At 37.3% G+C, this 21259-nt stretch overlaps 1 protein-coding gene across 1 annotated transcript in view; it reads right to left on the reverse strand.

Moving 5' to 3' along the window:
* Window positions 1–21259, reverse strand: part of RSPH14 (radial spoke head 14 homolog) — an 83635-nt gene that overhangs the window by 18008 nt on the left and 44368 nt on the right. The gene's annotated exons all lie outside the window — the stretch shown is intronic.

Below are 21259 nucleotides of genomic sequence, written 5' to 3' on the forward strand. Positions count from 1 at the left end.
GAAGCTATTGACTAATCTTGAAAATGTTTCCCTTCAGCATTTCTTTATGTGCTTTAACTGATACTCTTATACCCACAGCTTGCTTCTTATTTTGGCTCAGTGTTTCAGACCATTGTGGATCACACCCTTCGGGTGGCCATCAGAGTTGCATCTTACACAGGTTACAACTGCAGGTCAGGTAGATAAACACAGTCTGGTGAACATCTACTGATGGATCATGGAGTCAAAATGAGTGTGTAATTTGTACTTCCTTAGGGGAAATTGTTTCTGACCTTATGGATGTAGACATTTGAAGTCTGAGCTGGTGGCTTACATGCTTTCTGTAAGAAATAGCAAGAAATAGTTGCTTTTCTGCAGCAGGGCACATATTCACTAGCCAAAGAGATACAGCGTGGCTGAACAGGGAGCTTTTTGCCATTAACTTGGTTGTCCCCATCAAATCATTTGGTTGGAAGCTGTCATGAAAAAAGCATAGATCCCTGCCCTTGGAGAGAGGACACTATTACAGGATAGTCCTGTGTACAGAAGAATGAAGTTCCAGTCTTCAAGAAGCCAGTGACAGGTGCAATCAAAAGAAAATGTCTCAGTTATATGGCATATTTAGAAGAAAATCTCCTGATTTCTCCCATTGCCCAAGTACTGACTTGCATTTGCAAAGAAGATTCTCACTTCTGTGTATATGCAATGCTTATAAATAAAAGCAGATCAGTTCTGTGTAAGGCCATAGAAGTTTCATTCTGACAGTGGACCTTAAAGAGAAGAATGAAGTCTACATGCTACATAAAGAATGTTACACCTCTGTCTGAGGATTATGTGCTTGTCACTTCACTGGCCACTGGTGAACAGAGTTGAATGACTTCTGGAGGCACTGCCTTGAATTGAGTGAGCCTCCACAGCAGCCCACTGCTTCAGCTATGGGCCTTGGGTTTGAACTTAACTATGATAATCCAAAAATAACCAGCCAGGTAGCTCTGAAAGACTGAACTGGAAGTGTGCTGGTTGTCTTGGTTTGGATTACATGTTGATGGAATACGGTACCTTACTTTTTAAGAAATCTAGACAGAAACTAAAAATTTTCCCCTTCTCCTTAAGGCATCTAACTGCTATGCAGTGGGTAAAGGGTAAGTAGAGGGATAAGAGTAACAGAAAATTCAATAGACAATAACAGTTTAAGTCCTCAAGTGGTGAAGTCAGCTATTCCTCTCCAGCCTAAGCAGATAAGGATTGTGACAGCAGATAGAGTCCTGGTTGATGCACAGTGGTGAGGCAGCAGAGGGGAATGATGTCTTTTTTTCTCTCCCCCTCTATGAATGAAAGAAAAATACTCTTAATTGCTTTTTGTGAGATCACAGTAATTCCCCTTATTTCAGAAAAGATTCTCCAGATTTATGAGAACTGAATATGACTATTTCTGTGTAAAGCTCTTGTCCTGCTTTCACAGGAGTCATTGGAAGTTTTGTTACTAATTTCCATGGGAGAGAGCCCAGGATCAATATAAGCCCATATGGTTTCACTGATGAGGTTCTCCCATGCCCTCTAGGAACAACAGTGTTGAACAGTTTTATAGTTGATTTCAGTGAGGTCACAGTCTCAATGACAGATTCAGTAACTCTCTACTAACATCACAGACACTAATTTGTAAATTATCAGGGATTTCAGTGGCATTCTTTTTACAGTGAAAATTGTCGTGTTATTTCCCCAAATGCTGTTAAGGTTGATGTAACCCACTGTCAGCAGTACCAGCTTATTCCCCAAGGGATTAGCTGTTTTATCCATGAGAACTTTTAAACCAAAGCCCTTCAGAATGAAAATATTGGCATACTTACATACAATTGCATTATTTATACTGGGTGAGAAAAAGTGGCTTCTTTTAATGAAAATTAAAAGGCTCAGTTTTGTTCCTTGTCCTCCCCAAATGCTCCAGAATAAATCCACATCCACTAAGAGTTACAACAGATTCCCTTCAGTCTACTTGAGGGGAAAATTTGACTTATACTATATATGTGCTATTAAAACTCATATTTTTATTAAACTTTCCAGAATCCAAGACTGCTGACTAAGAAGTCCAAATTTCAACTATCATATTGATGAAAGAATAATCACAAAAGGGAAAAACTGGACTGATACAAAACAACTAATGTTGATTCCCTTCTCAAGTCCTGTGGTTGTTTGAGGTATGTGGAATACAGAGGTTGACAAAAAAGGGCTAAATTCAGCTTTTATTTATTCTGCTATTAAATCTGGAATTGATATGCATTAGCAATTTAAGTTCTTTTAGCTTTAGACCACTGTAGTCAAGGACAGAATTTAACCCTTGAAATGAAAGCTGCAGAGAAAATACTCTCAACTGTTGCTATTCACTAACACTGAGGGGCACTGGTGAAGTGGGGTGAAAGGAACAGGTTATTGATGCGGGCCATCATTTCCGTCTTACCTAGACTTCAAACATTTTTTACTACTATATACAGTTAAGATCACAGCTAACACTTGGCAAAATTTCAGGAGGCAACAGTTTTCCGTGTGTTTTTCTGTTTCTGTAGCTCAGAGCATTATCTGTGGCTCAGCAGCAATTCAGCTCTCCCCAGATTTCCATTTTATTATTTAGTATTGGACATTCAAAGTATCATTAGAGAACACAGTTTTACCTGACAAATCCTATTTTTCTCTGCCTTTGTTTTTTCTTTAAGACCCTTATACCAGAGGCTGTTTCTCCTCTGGATTGCTAAGTCATCACATCAAAAGACAAGTGTGATAACATTTCCAGACAATTCTATGTTACAGGAATAGCCTGTGGAATTACCAGTGATCTGGAAATGTTGGCCAGTTTAAGACCATAAAGAGTCAAATCTGAAAACCTGCACCCAAATTGTAAGTATTCATTTTGCCCACATATGTGAATGATAATGACCAGAAAGTGAATAATGATTTCTTAGCAACTGTAACTTGTTAATCTGATATTTTTACAGTAGATTAATTAAATAGTAATTTCCTGAATTCAGCAATTGGAAGGAATTTTTCTCTTCACTTTTAGGTACTTATAATATGGACATGTACCTATGGAGTAGTTGTTAAGACTTCCTTATAACTGATGGAGAGAAAAAGAGATTGCTGCAATGTAATTGATCAGATAAGATTTGACTACTCTCTTAGTCTGAGAGGCACTGACCTCTGAAAATTACTATTTCTCTCCACTGCCTACAAAGTAAGCATGGAATGACTAGCTCAGAGGTAACCACCTACATGAATATGCTAAATCTGGACAGATGAATGTCTCTTACTGTTTATATTGTAATGTTTAACCGATCTTAACTGATTAATTATGAAGATATTTTTATGGTTCACCATAAATATTTGTAAGTAATGATGCAGTTGCATCTCCTACCTACTAACTCTTGTTTTCTGTGATAGGAAGTAGGCTAACTGGCTTCTGCCTCTAACTGTATCTTAACAGTGCTATTGGAAAGTGGAGGAAGGACTTTATTAAAACAGTACAAGTAATCCAAATCTTTTATCCAGGTTTTCCTCACACTCCAAGCAGTATTGTAGCATATGTTCCCAGTATTTTTCCGCCCTTATTTTGTGTGCCTGCTTTCTATATTTTTAAACCTCATCAAGACAATGTGGAATAACTACCTTTATCTTTACAAAGCGCATCAACGCAAATACAATTAGGCAGCACATCAAGTGTTGATGCACAAAGACAGTTGACACAGTTGTGTTGTGGAAGGAAAAACAATTCAACTGAATTGTAATCAATTCAGATGAGTGTGTCATGGCATAGTAACAAGAGCACAGCTGGATGTCTAGCTCTCGAAGGGCTTGCTTTTTAGATGGGCTATGCACCTTGGTATTACACTTTTTCCTTTAAAAGACAAGTATCTGTATGGTTCAAAAGGACACTCAGGTATCAACCAAGGGAACACCTTTCTGAAAATAACACACTTTGAGTTATCAGGTTGTTTTTTTTTTTTTAAATAAAAAGTTTCTCCTCTGGATGTTTAGCAGCCCAAGTAATATAATCCAAATATTTGGGATGTATTAACAAAATATTATTTCTTTTGGATGTGTAATACATGTTTATACATAGATAAAATCCATCAGTAAATTAATACGTATGACACTAACCAAATCCATTCTAAACTAACATAGAATAAACACTGCTGCACTGGAGCATCTCTCCGTACTGCCACCAATTTGATAGTTTCCCACAAAATACCTTTGTGGCAACTGGATCTTGGCAGGAAGCTTTTCTCTCAAGATGCCTTTCTGTGCCTGGCCTTTTGAATTTGGCAAAGTCAGGGTGCTATAGTAGAAGCCATTTTGTGACAGGCAGATACTTATATATTCTTACAATTGCTAAGAACCTATCGAGCTTTCATTTTGTATTGCTCAGCAATGGTAGAATCTCACCTTAATCAGTCATTTCAGAGACATGTTTTTAACCTCTTTTTCAATCCATTTATGTCCATGAGCAGATAAACTTACCTCAATTTGTAATACAGTGACATTTATGTTGGTATTTAAAATGCTAAGGCTAGCCTACTTCAAATTTGAACAATTGTTCTGTTATCATATTGTTTCTGTTCCCTTACTAGATGTGCATAAGTCCTCTGATTATGTTTCCTGCTGTGAATATTCCCAAAAGCAAATCTGAACTTTGCCTCATGACGGTGATTACATAGGTGTGTCAAGTTTGCTTTTTGCAAGTGTGTTCACAAAAAGAAACAGAATGCTGAAGCCTTTATGTAATTTTAAGTGGCAGGAACAAATTCTTGGCTACTAATTTCAACAACATATTAATGAAAGTGATTAGTAATTGTTTTTAACATGGCAGGACTTTAGGCTGAAGTGTGTATCAGTGCATTTTATTATATCAGTATGATATTCTTTGATTTCACAGGTCAAGTGAATACATAGTGGTCTAAACAAATTGAAATATCAGGTATTGACATCAACAAGAGGTGGGAATCTGTGACTTTTAACACTGCAAATTACAGTTCTCCATTTTCCCCAAGAGGACTGGTTGTTCACTGCAGTCCTAAACAGTGCAATTCTGTGTAATAGAAGTTAATACACAAAGTAATAACCTATCAAGTGGACAAAGAACAGAATTACTGGGTCTGTTACAGTCCTGTTCTCTACCAGTGAATTGTCTTTGATGAGAAAAGCCTCTCTCACTGTTGTGGTGTTGGCCTAGCAACTCTACTCTTTTTCCCAGTTTTGCAGTCAAGGAAACCCAAGAGCAGCCACTGATATTGTGACCTCTTGGGATCCTACCTGGAAACTGTTTTAATTCATGCTGTCATTCTGGCAGGTCCAACCTGGCTCTGTAATGAAGGCTGAATCACAAAAACCATTTCTTCTTATTCAGATCTTAAGCTTCAGATCCCCTGTTCAGATCAAGACTACAATTGTCTCAGTTTCTCTGTATTTTTGACTAATTAATTTTGCTTTTCTAGTTGTGTCTGCTGATCCTGGAAAGCAGTGAATCCCAAGTAGAAAAAACTGCAATATCCTAATTTGGAAATCATTTATTTGTAAAAATTGATCTGAAAGAAAGGGGTGATGCCCATTATAGCAAAAGTATGCTTTAAAGGGGAAGTTGGGTATGCAGACACATGGAACTCGGGGGGGGGGGGGGGGGGTACCTTGGAGTACTGTGGACTTAATTAACAAATGACAGGAGAACTCCCAAGTGAACAGGACTATTCCCTTTCTCTTTATGTTTTGGAGAAGTTCTACTAATAATACTGTCTTTGAGAGAATTTCAGTCGAGTGAAATTCAAGTGAATATAAGGACAGTTGCTATTTTCTCATAATCCTATAATCTACATTGTTTCTGTACTTTTCTACCAGTCTTTCATAAGACTCAAATGGAAAAGCCTAATGAAATAGAAGTTTATAGTACTCCACAGAAAAGGCCCTATATGATAGACAAGCAGCTAACAGTTACCCAGTATCACCTATAGGACTACATTTGAAGTACAGGGAAAGACCCTGCTCATGAAAGTACCTGTCTTTAGATGTTTAAAAAGTAAGTTTAGTTTAGTTGGTATTATCAGGGCAGTGGCCAATGGAAAAATGAAAGAGTTCTTGTTCTTTTACACTGATGAGAAAGCACAGGTCATTGTCCATGAAAAACAAGAGTTCCCATTCCATACCCAGCCTGTAAATCTGAACTTAAGAGTTCTTATTAGGCTAAAGGTGGCTTCCTAGATTATTCAGAATACGATCATCCAAATGAGCTGACTGGAAACAACTGATAAGGTTGGTTGTCAGAGTCAAGAATGGCAAAATTTGATTAAAAACCTGAAAGAAAGTAAGAACTGCTGCTGATAGTATGACTTGTTCTTCCTCACTGAAAATAACTTGGGAGTGAAAGAAGTGACACTTTCCTTCTTGCTTTCAAGTTATTATTGAATAACGTTGTCTTTTGATCACAACTAATAAAAGTGGCACTTCAAATGTACCACCTTATATGGGCAGCAGCATATTACAGAATGACACTAGAAATCTTAATTATTTCAAAAAGTGGTTTTTTTTTTGTAATAAAATTTGAACCTGCTTTGTGTACCTTTGCATATGGTTTCTGTGTGTCAGAGTAAATGATACATAGAATGTGCACAGTCCCCAGAAATCAACCTGGTTTCATATACTTTATGGTGAAATATGAAAACGTTAGCAGAGAGAATTTGAATGTATCATTGTCTTGGCAAAATACAGTATTTAGGTATCTTTGCACCCCATCTTATTCTTGGTCTTTTATTTGTCCAAATATAGGTAATCTGTGATGAATCAAAGCCATCTATATCACTGTAACTTTGGATTTTGGATACTTTCAGTTTTCGTAAACTATCCATTGAGAACTTTTCATAAAAATTATCAAAAGCTTATAATAGATAACTGTGTGTAAGAAAAGCTAGTAAAGTGCTTGTAAACCTTTTTGAAGGAGGCCAGATGGAATTCTGCTAATCTGTGCAGCACTGCTATGAGATATGATGTGCAATGGAAATTTTCTTAGACATGTTGTTTGTTATCTGATTTTACCTGTGTTGTGAAGAAGATTTATATTTGATGGACTTATGTAGGCTGAGTTACACAAACTGTTGGCTTTATTTCTCCTGAACTATTTGGTGCAAAGTATACTTTGGGAGTAGAAGACTGTGAGTAAAGGTGTATTATCAGTGGCATTGCATCTCAATAAGTTTGCTGCCAGCTGGAATAAATTGAAACAAAATTCAAATTGCTTTCAGCTGGGTTGGGTTAAAGGCTACATAATCTCTGACCATTTTTACTATTGCCTTCATATGGTGCTTTTGGTAGAGGTGGGAAGAGATCTTATCAAGCATCTTTCTTGAGCTGAGAGGAAAGACATTTCAGGTACCTTGTTTTATGGAATGTGTGTAGCTTTTTTGGTTGATATTAGATAATGAGCTGTTCTTTTATTACTTAAATGTATCCTCTGAGAAAATTTCAAACCTTGCAACAATGAAGATGCAGAAGCTGTTTATAAGTCACAAGCAGCATTATGAGGCAGTAACCCTTGTCATCTTTTGTAAGTTACAATACTGAATCTAATACTTCAATTTGGAAGTCTTAAGGTATGCTGTAAATGAACCAAAACATAACAAAACCCATGCTTTTAAGTATGGTTATCCTGGAAGGCTACAAGGAGTTACCAGGCAAGAAGTGGTTTAACCCAGTTGTACCTGAGAACAGATCACTGAAAATGCAGTCCCCCTCACCCCTGCTCACAAAGTAATCTGAGTGGTCTCAGAGATGTTCTTGTCCTCTTTTAATGAAGTTCTCAGATCATTTATTGTTCTGCTGTGCACTGTGGATGCTTGCCTTTATGTGGTAGATCTGATTTGTGAGTTTAGGGTGAATTTGGAACCTGGAATCCCTAGAGCTGCAAGAGCGTTGGCACGGTTTTGACCTGATATGCCTTGCTGAGAAATCTGTGTATGACCTTTCCACTGAGGTATGGATGCATTCTGAGTAACCTCCAGTGTATGTATTTTTATTTCAAATGTGTACTCCTTTCTCATAATTGGTTTTATGACAGTACCAACAGCAGATTTTTAGTGAGCAAAAAGAAATAAAATAGTAAGTCATCAGCTTTTTTCCTGCATGTCTCGTGTGTGTGAAATGCAGAATGCAAACTAGAATAGTTAAGAATCCATGGCTTCTTATTAATGGTCGAATTTCAGCTTTTTGTGCCATCTTAATAGTAGGATACAGTGTTACCATAAGTAACTTTTTCTGGTAATATGAGAAATGAATAACTAAGGATTCATTGCTGAATAATGAATAAACTAAAGGCTCGATTAGCACCTTTCAGCTTTAAGATAATTTTAGTGCCACAGCTATTTGAGTCAAGAAGAGATGTCACTGAGAGTAAAAAGAACAAAAGAGCAACCATTTGAAATGCTGCTGTTAAACTTGTACTGTGTGGTTATTGTCATACGTTTGTCTGGTTTGTGAAACACTCACATAAGCTGTTAGGCCTGCCACATGCAGGAAAGACCTGCAAAACTTGTTTTTACTACTATTAACAGTTGCAGTGGATTGTGTATGTAGTATAATGAATTAACCTATCTGTTCTCAATATTCGATGGAAGAGCCTGGTTCTAACAAAATGAATGAAATGAAAAGGGTCACAAAATGGTGAACTAATTGATTAGATACCTTAAAGAGAAGAGATAATTCTACATGAGGTGTGATACAAAAGGGAAACTTTTCTGACCTTATCACAGGAGAACTTGTACAATAGGACAGATTTGCAGACTGAATTTAAGGTCTAAAGAAACAGCAAAAATGCTGTCAGAGGTTTTAGTAAAAATATAGAAATTGTGGCTGCATGGCTGGGGAGACCTGCAGGGAATAAAAAGTTTGGGGGGAAAAAAACCTGAATGCTGAAAATGCCCTTACATAAAACATAAACTTGCATAGGAGTAATAGTTACCTCCTCCCCCTCTCTCTCCACATGCACATGTGTAAACACAGAAGTACTGACAGTGTTAATAGAACACCAAAAGATTCATCAGTATGCATTACAAAATCTGGAGCTACAACTGCTAATACTTGTAGTAGTAGTACAGTTATTAATGCACAGCTGAAAACCAACAAATTCAATCACATTTTTTTTTATCTTTTTGATTCATGTCTAATAACAAAAATAAATCCATTTATCATTTATATGTGCCAGATTTTGGGAAAAATAACTAATTATAAACTCTCCTGAGGCTGGAAAATTACAGGTTTGCCCATTCAAACCTAAATCCCTGTACTCCTGTGTTACTGTAAATGCCCAGGGTAAAAATCCATGCAAGCTTCCTCAAAAGGTGAACTTAAATTTAACAGCTTGTTTTGTTACCTTTGCATTTTTAAAACAACAAATACTAACTAGTATAAAATACCTAATGTCTTTATTTTGGACAAAAATCTGTTCTTAGAATATGAAAGTGATCAATGGTGCTGACAATCTGCACAGCGTGATGAACATGTGAAGCCATCCTGACTAGGTTTTGTCACAGTATGACTCAAATCTACGTGGTCAAATTCGGTTTCTGTTTTAACAAGATTGACTAGACCTATGAACAAATATACATAGTGAATGCCAGCAGACTCCAGGCTTGGAACATGTGCATGTAGGGAAGAAATGAATCTTGAAGCACAGTGATACTGATCATGCTTCAGTATCCACTAGTAATACAGCACTGATGAGATCACGTAAAATGGAGAGCTGAAAGTTACACTGTTCAGCTTCATATCCTTACAAAGGCTTTTAGCTGTAGATATTCACATACAAGAAGAGTATGAATCACACACTAAATACTGAATTTTCCTCAGTAAACCTGTCTGTGGTGCTGGCAGTTAGGTATCCTGGTTGCAATGTTTTTAAATACATTATGTTTATTTACATGCTGTTCCAAACTGGATACAAGCGCATTTCAAAGCCCACTGAAGTAAACTAAAACACGTACGGTAAATGAATGACAATCGTAGCACTTGACAGGGTTTGAGTTTTGGGTTTTTTTCTTACTTTTCCCTTAAGCAATGGCAGTGAGATTTATTTTGTTGCGGAAGAGCCATGAGTATTCTCACCCTAAAGTGTCACTTAACATAAGGTGCTGTTTCACCACAGCTAAAGTTTCACTTAGTGCCATGTGGAAATGTTCTTGATCTCAGTGAAAAAACAAGGTGGAATAAGAGAAAGAACCCAACATTATTTAAGAAACTTGAACTCTCCAGAGCATAAGTGGTGAAAAACACACTGAGAATATTGCTAGAGATGCTTGCACTGCTGCTCCAACTGTGTTCTCTTAAATTAGAGTCTCTTCAGTCTCTTCAGAGAGTTAAACCTGCACCTCCTCTCACTTCATATGCAAGCAACTTTCTCATTAAAAGGTCTTTTTAGTCTGATGAAAGGAATTTAACCATTTCAGTGTTCTGTACGGTTCGTTGTATGTTCAACAATAACAAGCTTCTCATAATCTCTAGTTAGGAATCTCCAGGAAGCAACTCAGATCCTGCTGGCTGGTGGTGGTGGGTGTGTAACTAACTGCAGCTGTAGCACAGGCGAAGTGCGATTTTCCCTCCAGAGATAGGGAATTGGAAAGGAGAGGCTGAAGAGAAATCCTAGTAGCTGCTAAACTTTGAAAAGGATGTTAGGTTCTTTATGGTGGCAGCAACTTGCAACTTGGGTTCATTTTGGTTGGGTTTGGTGGTTGTTTTGTTTAGTTGTTTGTTTTTTGAGGTGGGTCTTGATAGAGGGGAAAATGGTAGCTAAAAAGTTGATGCATTGGGATATTGAGGCCTTTTGCTTGTGAGTGAAAGAGCTTTTGAAAACAGAAACTGATAAGCTATTGTACAATGCTGTACTTAAGTGCTTCTGGTTGCAGAATGAGTGAAGTAGAAGTATATCTGTTTTTTTTTTTATTGGGCCCCTAAAAATTACATATCAAGACCAGAACATCAAATAACTTCTTTATATTCAGCTTATTAACAAAAAAGTTCCTTTGAATTAGTGAGTAACTACGACAGTGGCTCAGCCAGCTGAGATGAACCTGCTGAAGCTCTTGCATGCTGCAGGATCGTAAGACTGTCAAAGCTTCTGAATTTCATAAAGGAATAAGAATGAGACCAGGCGTAGGCTGCAGCTGTAATCTGTGCTTGGTAGCATACAAGTCCTCTCCCATGAGTCACACTTCAGAGAACACTGTGGATTCTGTTTAGCCTCTTGGGATTTTTTTTTCTTAGTATCTTTTCTCCTCCCCTGGGTTGCAGTCTAATACTTCGTGCACTTCTCCCTTTCTGTGCATAAACTCATGTTTAATGTGAGTTGTTAAGATGAAATCTAGGAAATTCACAGTTCTGATATAGATACCTTCTGATACAGTTCATATGGTTAATTTTAGAGGTGGCCCAAGGCTGGAAATTGCTCTCTAGCCTACCTACCAAAGTTGTCCCCAGTAATAGCCTCTTAGGCTGTTATCCACACTCTTCCTTTCTTTCATACTAGGAACAGCATTTTAATCCATGTTTATGTTTTGTTTTGAGGCTGATAAACCTGACAAACCTGCTGAAGATTCTTTGTCCTTCCCTAAATTAGACCTTCATGAGAATTATTAGCTTTATTCTTTCACAGTCCTGCTTTCCTCTCCTACTCTTTTCTGTTTTGACCAGCTCTTTAATGCTCTTCTTGCATCATGTTGCTCTTTCCCCTCATGCTTTTTTTGAGCTGCTGTCTCTGACCTCCCTGAGGCTGTTCTCTCTTCTCACAAATCTATATTCCTTTTCTGACTTTACCTCATGTTGATAATTCGCTGTTCCTGCATACTCATTCAACCTGTGTCTGTTTTTCTGTTTTTTCCATTCACCAAGGTTCTTTTGATTTGTTCTGAGAAACATTACTCATTCTCTGTTGCTTAGTTCCCAACTTTAACTGTCACATCACCAGTCCATTCCTCCTATGCTCTCACTCAGCCTTTCTGTGAATTCAGTGTTCATTACTTTTAGTGAAATGATTTCCCATATTTTACTTTCCTCTTTCTCAAACCTTTTGCTCTGCCTCTCATTTCAGGGTTTGTCTTGCCAGCTTCCAGCCCTGATTCCCTTTTAGCAATGTCTTTTCTCTAGCAAAACCATTCTGGTGGAAATCTGATGACCCAAATGACTTCTTCCACCATGGATTTACACGCCTCCCACCCCAGTGTAATTAAATTCCATATGTGCAGACTCATCTTTACAGCTGAGTCAGTCCTTTCCCACTGGCATTTTTTATTCTTTATATAGGTTTCTGCCAGTGTGATCTAGTAAGATGTGTCCATCTGCTCTCCTCGGCTCATCTTTTCTTCCTCTGCTGCTATCCTTTCCATCTTGTTTTCATGAATACAGAAGTTTCTCAGTTCCCGTATTTATATACTGTTTCATTGTACCCAAGAAATCTTGCCTAGCTTCAGTGACTTTCTCATTCTTTTCCGTAATTTTTGCCTCTCCTCTGGTTCTTTCCCCTAAGAAAATGCATAAACAGCACTGCTGTGATTTATTTCTGTGTAGAGTCTCCAGGATGCTTTCATCACAGATAAAACATGATCACGGATAAAACTTGTCTATTGTTTCCATGGTTCCCATTTACCAGAGCATCTTTTCCTTGCCTCTTGTTTGGCCTCGAGCTTCAATCTCTGAATCTTCACTGGCTGCTTTTCCCTATTATATTAATCAGACTTCTTTTCTTCAGGGCACTGCTGTCTGTACCCAGGCTCTCAGGTTCTTACTACAGAGATTTTGATGTTGACCTCTGATTAGTTTATACCTATAACTGGAACAGTCTAAACCAAGCATGTTTTTGTTCTCTAATGTGACCTTATATGCACAGGAAGAGAAACTTCCTTTTCCAAAGCTACAGTTTTATCCTGTTTCAAATCTCTCTTTAATTTTCTTTGGCTATAACTACCTAAATTTCCTTATGCTTTCATAAGGTGTTATGTACAATAAGGTTGAATGAGTGACAGGAAATTTAACATTAAATTCTTAACCAAACCTCATGTTTACTAGCTTTTCTACATAATCATCTCCTTAATCTCAGTAAGACTCATGGAATGGCAGCCCTGTGGCATGTGAGTCTTAGCTCATGAACACCCAACATAAGAACTATAGTAACACCAATGCTAAAAGCTAAACAGCAAGTTTAATGAAGACATAACCTGCCCTGTTGTCATCACCTGAGGTGTTTATGAAACACTGAGTGAGTCCTGCATTTTGTTTCTTGCTTCATTACAAATTTTTAAATGAGTCTGATGTTTGTATGTCCCTAAAGCAGATGCTGGCTGTGATGTTTCTCCTCACCCTTGTCTAGCTGCCAGGATTTTCTGCACACCCACTGTAATATTACTGTAATACTTCATTCTTTACGGAAGTCTGAAGGTCACCTCTGAAATGACTGCTGTGGTGGATCCTGGTCTTAGTTAAAGCACTGTGAAGCACAGGCAATTCTATATGCAGTCACTGACACTACTCTGGATTTTCAGCAACACAACTCAGAACTGTTGTATTTTTGGCTCTATTCAAGAATCAATCAGTATTATGTACTGGTTGTGTTGATGCTGCTTCTCACTGTTTCACACTAGTTTGTGGATGTGCTAAAGCAGGTCATGATTTAAACATATACGAACTATTCGGATATTAATGCTTTACGGGATTTATGTTTCCAACTTCCTAAAGTAACTGGGGTGTGCATAGTTTAAAAAAAAAAGAACTAATAGATTCCTGTATTCTGCTATGGTCTGAATCTCACCTGAGCTGGTGCAAACTTTAATACCACTAACTGAAGCTCAAAATCTAGCTGGAAACCACTAACTAGCCTAAGTGGTATTTCAATACTGCTAAAGTATGTTGGATGCATTCCAAACAACAGAAAAGGACGTGATTTTTAAACCTATGAATATATCTCACTGCAGAAAACTATTCTGTTAGATCTATATTACATAGATAGGTCTATGACTACATGTAACAGGAGCAAGTACTTTACTCTGGGTTCTCCACTATTTCCTTGTAAAACTTTCTTCTTTCATGTATCCGTAGGTGGATGAGGCAAATCCAATTGCCCTTGCCTAGCAAGTGCTTTCTCAAAATGGAATCTTTCTCTGCTCTGTCTAAGCCTAAAATCTTCCAGAGTCTCCAACTGAATTTCCTGGTCTGTGGGAGTGGCAGATGCATATCCACACCATAAAGCTCCTCTTCTGTTGAACTTCACATCCTTGGCTCAAAGTTTGCAGATACAGTAGTAAAGTTCTCAATTTCTTTTAGCCTGGGTGAACCATTTAGTTTTGCCCCAGCACTCAAACATTTATTCAGGGATGGATATCTGCTGGAGAGATTTTCAACCTAAGTACTTCCCCAAGGCTTTAAGCAATGGAAAACAGCAACATCAATAATATTGTCAGCCAACTGCAACAACAAGTGGTACTATCAACTAGGAGGTTGCATTAGGAAAAAAATTCATCCTTTCTTCCTCTTATTTCTGATTTCAATGATTGTCTAAAGAGAATGTTGGTAATGTCTCTGGCCAGAGTTGTTTTAAAACAACTTTTTTTCTGTAATAAATACACTTTTATGTATTTATTACAATGTATTTATTATGTAATATTATTGTATTTATTACAATGTATTATTTAATGTAATACATTAAAGTATTTCAACATTGCATTTATTCTGCATGCATATCTAGGACTCTCTGGGTGCTTTCCTGGTTTCTAAAATCTGAACTGATTTCCCCATTCCTTATTAGCCTCTATTCTGCTCCAAAAAAAAGATTAAAAAAAAAAAAAGCCTGTTCAGTGGGACACTCAAGTTCTTCCTCAGTCAAGTACCTTGGGTATTTCTGCTACATCTTACTCCCTCATGTCATCTTATCCTTTTTTAATAGTGTATGAAGTGATTGAAAGCTTAAACCTGAAGAAATAAGGTTTTGTTAAACTACTGGAATTCTCTGTGGATGTGTCTAATTACTACAAACGGATGACATTAGATTGGCTTATACCTGCAAGTCTCATGTGTACTCTGCTACTTCTTGCTAGATTTGCTTGTATTTGCTTTTACATGGGTAGGTGCTCAAACAGGCAGGTTCACCACCTCTAAACTTTCAGGTAAGTAAAGAGAAAGAAATGATCAGAATCAATAACCTGGGAAAATATAGCTTGGGAATGGTTTTGGTTTCTTCCTCTGGTAGCATATGTTCTGTAATACTGAATAGTGCATCAGTCCTGAATCAACAAAGGCTGCTGGCAACTGCAGCTAAAACTGTTGTGGAAAGTTTGTTGCAACCTTTTGAACTTCATTTTCCTTTCTTATATTAGGTACTACTGGGGAAAATTTATACTTAACATCTGGCTACTAGGATGTAGTAAAAAGCTTTTTACTTTTTTTATTGTAAAGCTTTTTTTTATTGTAAAAAGCTGAACAAGATTGAACTCCTAAAGCTCTGTGTGTGCATGTTGGGGTGAGGAAGCTTAATTATTAGGCTACTGGTACTGCTTGCTTTTGAGGGAGAATATAGCTTTGTGCCTACAATGCCAGCTGAAGTTCCTGCTGTTAGCTGTACCTTATGCACAGCCTACATTGACTGTGATAGTAACAGCCCATAGCTTTATTCTGAGCTTAGAAGCCACCTCCTTTCAATAAGATCTTGAAGGGGGGAACATCTTTCACGGCATGCCATGATAGTGTGCCAGTAGCTAATGCAACAAGATGCGGTACTCGGATCCTTCCTTAGGAAAATTTGCACAAATGAACTGTGATGTTGTAGTGCCATTCTCCTCCCCTGCCCTCACTATTACTTGGGAACATGCTGAGCAAAGGGATAAGTGTTTATGATTACAAACACAGAGATCAGTTTGAACAAGACAAAAGTGATGGGCAGGGGCAAAGAGCAAGACTAGATATGAAACCAAGAATAATAACTGGTTTTATTTGCTATAAAAGTATGGACAGAAGAACATAATATAATAAACCAGTGCAGAATTTTTCTTCCCACTCTAAAAACTGTTTTGGCATTACATCTTTGCTAATTGATCACTGTAAGCTCAGGATTTGGGGCATGTTAATTTTATCTTGTGTGAAGAACTACCCATTTTAGTCATTACAAGATAGCCCATATATAACAGATTAAACAAATATATTAACATTTTGAGCAGCTTCAGTTGTCAGGAGGAGGCAGGTGTATTGGTTTAGATACACACAGAATAAGAATGCATTGGAAGGGATCTTAAAGCTCATCCAGTTCCAACTCTCTGCCATGGGCAGGGACAACTTCCACTAGAGCAGGTTGCTCCAAGCCCTGTCCACACTGGCCTTGAACACTGGCAGGGATGGGGCAGCCACAGCTTCTCTGGGCACCCTGTTCTACATGTGCAGTGTAATCTGATCATTCAAAGAATAAGATTTTTTTTGTTTAAACTGAGTTTAGAGAAATGTGCACAGTGCAAGGAAGCAACAGGACTTTCCATTATGGTAACTGAAAATACTTTTATCTAATTAGGAACTTACAGCCATGAGACACTTCCAGTTTCAATACAAAAACTGATCTGAAAAAACCCTTTAGAACAATTCCTAGACTGCCTTGTTTTCCGAGTATGTTCCAAGGAAAAGTAAACCTGATGAGAAGAAGTTTATCTATAGAAAATATGTTACTGCTACTGCATTACTGTCCTGGCTCCATAAAATTATCCTTTTTCTTAACTTTAAAAAGCAGTGACTGTGAATTTGGAAGATGCTACTTAGTGTATGTGGAAAAACTTAAATAAATGTCGTGAACTATTGGGAAAAGTATCTCTTACTCTGCTTTACAAAGCAATAATATAATTGCTCCATTGTATTCCCACTTGAAATAGTGATATCCAAATATGTTATAAAAATATGCAATAGGAATGAATGACAAGCAGAATAATAGATAGGTAAACCACTGTGGGATGTGAATGATCCACCTAAATATCTGTGGAAATGTGCAGTAGGAAGCAAAACACAGTGTACAAGTGGTCTGAAAAGAGTTATTTTTTCTTGAAAGTGTCTTTCTACCAAACTGTCATAAGTGATTGTTGAGGCCAATAACAGAAAGTTTAATAAAAATTCTATTTATATGGGCATAAAATCTCCAGATTTATCAGGACTGCTGATGCATTTTGGGAGGAAAATGTATCCTCTTGCTGCTTGTATCTAGTAAGCCTTTTTGTTTTCCCCAGATGAAGCTTGACTAAAGAGAGGAGGGGGAGTCCCGTATGTGCTGCATGCAAAATTGTTCATCTTTAATCACAGACATGCATAGAAAATGTCACAAAGAATTCAACCGGGTCTTAATGTCATGACAGTGAATGTCATGTCATTAGATAATGATGAGGACTTAAATGTTCTGAACATGTGAGAATAAACATGATTAATGAAAACAAGAATTTGGCCTGATATCTGATATAGTAATTCCATTCTCTCTGTGTGGTTGGAAAGCTACTCAGTAAGAAACAGCTTCCTCAACTTTTATTTTTCATATTCTGTGACCACTGGAAAAAGCCCGTTATTTGAAGAAGGCATAACTCCTCATTTTGGAGGGTTTTCTTTCCCACATCTTTGATGTATTAAATCTGTGCTGATTACCCTTCTATTAAAGTATATACTGTTATTTTAACTTTCTGCTGATTAATCTGTTCTTCATGTGCTAATGTCCTTCTGATGTGCAAAAAGATAAATATAGCTGCTATTAAGACTCTTCTTGTAGAATTTTAGACAAGGTATTAGCATTTGAGGCAAAGGATGCAGACATTTTTGTATTTTAGGTATCCAAAGTACTTACATTACAAGCCTGTTCATACATTGTGGTCCATACTGGCAAAGACAACAGATAAGCACTACATACTGCCATATAGAGGTGACTTGATGTACTGACTGGGTAACTAGTTCAGAACAACTGAAGGTAATACTGTTGTGGTTAGTTTTTGGAATTGGTCACTGCAGAAGTCCTGTTCTAGTTAATTGACTTCACGCTTGTGGATTTGGGGTGGCTTTACAGGCAGGAGTTGGAGCATGGACATTCAAAGAATATAGTGAGAAGGAGGGTTTAAATAGGAGCAAGAAAGAAGATGGGAAGTTGAAATACTGTACAGGAGATCTTCAGAACTGAGTAAAAGCTGCTGTGCTAAAAATGCATATGTTAACAGTGTTCTGGGACTCTAAGGAAAGACAAGAATGAGTGGGATATCCAAGTATATAAATATACTTCATATCCTGATTTTTTTTACCACCTTTTTGTGGTCAGAGTTCCAGTTGTGGAATTTTGCAGTTGTTTGCAACAATCATCTATTTATCTTATTCTAACTAAAATACTAAAAATCTAACTAAATACTTAATATCTAACTAAAATACTTATTCTAACTAAAATCTTCTCAGTGTACTGGCACCAGCCCTGACCTACACTGACTCAGTGTGGTAGTCATGTATCCAGGTCTACATTGGTTCAGCTGTGTATCTCCCCTAAGCAGGATTAGAGTTAGGAAGGGGTTTAAAGATAGATATAGAATCAGTAAAAGTATCTCAGGGTGAGTGATTGCAAGTTCAACTGTCCCAGGCTAACATCCCAGTAAACTTTAGGAATGAGTATGTAGAACTGTCATCCATTGACTCTGTCCTTTTTCTCTGATGTTAAGGGATTAACAGTGATTGCTAAAACTGTTTGTCCTTCCATACGTGCCCATTTCATGTTCCCAGATACCTTGACATTTAGATACTGAAAACTGCTGAAAAGGGATCCAGTGTATAGCAAGAACCTGCCTAATACCAAGATGCTGTTACAGAACTGTAGATCCCACAGATGCATAACAGTGGGGACTTGGATTTGAAAGCAGATGGATAGACTCTACCTTTCTACTTGTCAGACAATCATAAATTAGAAGTGGTCTGTAAGTGTTTTTAAGCATGTTCAGAGACAGAGCTATACAAAGTATAGCAACTAAGATTAGGATAGCCCACTGTGATGAAGAATACATGCATAACAGAAGAATAGTAATACCTCTTGCAAAACAGTAAAGATTGAGATCATTACACTTGTTTCTACTACCTCAGGAATGAAATCCTAGATATATAATTTATTACCCTCCCAAATAAATGTTCTAAGAATGCTTTTTTTCTTGTAAATGTGAGATTGGAACTCACAAAGTTAGGTTTATCCTTTTTTTAACCATTTAAACTACCTTCAGTACTGCAACTGATGTAATCTTCCTTATCTATATGTGAGAAGCTCCTGTCTTGAATTCTTTATGCTGTGCTGTATCTCAGTTAACTGTACTTAAAAGTTAGCTAGAACTATTATTTGACATAATTAATTACTACTATAATTAATTTCTACTATAGTGACAACTACTGGGAGGACAAGGCAAGATCTTGCTGAAATCCCTGGCTGATAAGGGTTTTTGGCAAGACAAAAAGCAAGAGTTGAGATTCTCAATAGTAAAACAGTATCTTACAAAACATTTACTAATAAGTGTATATGCATTTATAAATATGTTCCACATTAAAATAGAAGTCAGGTAAACGTAAGTTCATATTTTTCAACCAAAGCAGTGTGGCCAAGAAAGAATGAGAACCACCATGTCCTGCTGTATATCTGTGTAAGTGACTCATATTCTATGATGTAGGTGATGTGGAGAAAGGAAAAATACGTATTGGTAAATCCAGTGCTGTGTTTAAAATATATAATTACAGATTAGTGTTTTGGAGTGCTGAGGTGTCTTTTGTTCACTAAAACTTCTGCTGTGATGCTTAAGAAAGAAAGAAAGCAATGTATATGAGGTTGTCAGTAGCTGTAGTTCAGTTTCTTTTCTCACAAAAGCTTCTGTTCAATATCTGGCTTGGATCATTTTGTCCCTTTCCTACTAGTGTGGAATCATCCTCTTCAATATGTATTTTAATGCTTTGTGACATCTACACTGAAATGCTAAGAAGTTCATGTAAGAAAACTTCTAAAGACTTCTACAGCAACTTTGAAACTAAAATCTGGAAGATTCAGTCTTATTAAAATCTAGTAGAATTTCTATTTCTGTAGTAGGCTCTGAACTCAACCTTATCTCTGAGAGTATCTTGGTGGCGTGCAGTTGAGTTTATAAAAATACTCACTGAAAACCCCCTAGGCACAAGTAAGCAGACAGCAAGATAAGTGCAAAAGTGGGCTGGGGCCAGCTTACAATGTGGAAGCCATGACATTTGTGATTCTGCTGCCCACTGTGCTCGAAGCTTAATGGGAGCAGTAAGCCCTTCCTAGGAGAGAGGCAAGTTATCACCAATCAGCTGTTAGTAATGTGTTTTCCCTCTGTGAGAGGTAACTGCTTCCTGCTGTTGCCTTCTGTAGCATTCCAAATAGGAGACTTAACCCCTAATTTGGGAAAGACTAATTGCTCTAACAGTCACTGCAAAGTTGTCAGCTCTTGCTTGGCATAGCATTTCATGTACTTTTTGTATGAAACACTATTCACTTATACTTCTAGTAAACATATATAGTAAGTATAGTACTTACAGTCACTATTCACTTTTACTGTACCTCAGAATTTCCTGTTTAAAAAATGGAAGCGAAGAACCTTAATAATACTTAGGTTGGCTATGGAAGGAAGCTTACAAAGTTTGTTGTGTTAGTGCATCACATTATTGATTAAGCAGGATGCACGTACTACATCGAACAGTACTGGTCTCCAAAGGGAAAGATGATCTGTTACTGTGTTCTGCAAAGATGAGTAATTCTGTCTTTTGCAAAATCATGAAGCAAAGTTGATCACCTCCTTTTTCTTCCTAATTTAGTTATTTAAACGTTCCATGCATTCAGAACAGATGAAAGAAAACTCAGGAGGACATCTGTCTGAGTACAAGATACTGACATAAATAGACTGGGGAAAGAAGTTGTGAGTCTGTTTCATTTTCTACTTCAGGAAAACCAGTCAGAACAGGACTGTGCAGGAAAAGCACTGCCATAAGCTCTTGTTGAGGGAGAAATTGGGGCACAGCTCAGCACTGTTTGTTTTCATGTAGGTTTAGATAATAAAACTCAGAAGGCTGAAAAGGAGATTTGATTCACTGTTGTTCAGAAACCACATTTTCTTAGGTCTGCAAGCTTCAGCTGTCCCTACGTTTTTGCTATGGTTTTAGATTTTTGCTTTTCTTTACATATTTTTTCATCTGTATTTTCTGATCCATTGTTGGGATACTAAAAGGCTTAGAAGTCTAGGAG

Source organism: Melopsittacus undulatus, chromosome 12 (assembly GCF_012275295.1).
Source record: "Melopsittacus undulatus isolate bMelUnd1 chromosome 12, bMelUnd1.mat.Z, whole genome shotgun sequence".
NCBI lineage: Eukaryota > Metazoa > Chordata > Aves > Psittaciformes > Psittaculidae > Melopsittacus > Melopsittacus undulatus.